We start from the raw sequence: 551 nt of genomic DNA on the forward strand, positions 1-551 counted from the left end.
CCCGGCCACGCTTTTATTGCCTTTATTTGTCTCTTTTTTTTCTCCCCCCCCCCCCGCCCCCAAAATCTAATTGCCCTTTTCAGCAGAAAGGATCCCAATTGCGTTAAAAAAAAAAAAAAAGACATAAAAAATCCCACCCGAACCCCACTGTTTTACTGTGCCTTTCCCCATTTAAAAGCCAACCCCAACCCCAAGCTCTTTATTCTGGGGGGGCTGTTATTGTTCATAGCCTAACGTGTGAGGCGTTATTCGATTATTTCTCTCCAACACCCCCCCCCCCCATACAACCAAGGAGGGGGGGGGGGAAAATTCCTGAACCCCCTTTCATATTCTTTTATTTTTGTTTAAAAAAAAGATGGCGGCTAAGAAAAAGACTGCTGTTAAACCGGTCATGAAGAAATGCAATAAATTCCTTGTTGTTTTATGAAAATTTACAACTTTGTGATAGAACTTTATGAGTGGCTGGGTTCTGGGATTGGCCAGAGCCGGTCATGTGGACTGCTAACCGTGAACATGAACTTTTTATTATTTCCCATGTGGTTATATTGCAC

This window comes from Buteo buteo, chromosome 9 (assembly GCF_964188355.1).
Source record: "Buteo buteo chromosome 9, bButBut1.hap1.1, whole genome shotgun sequence".
Lineage (NCBI taxonomy): Eukaryota > Metazoa > Chordata > Aves > Accipitriformes > Accipitridae > Buteo > Buteo buteo.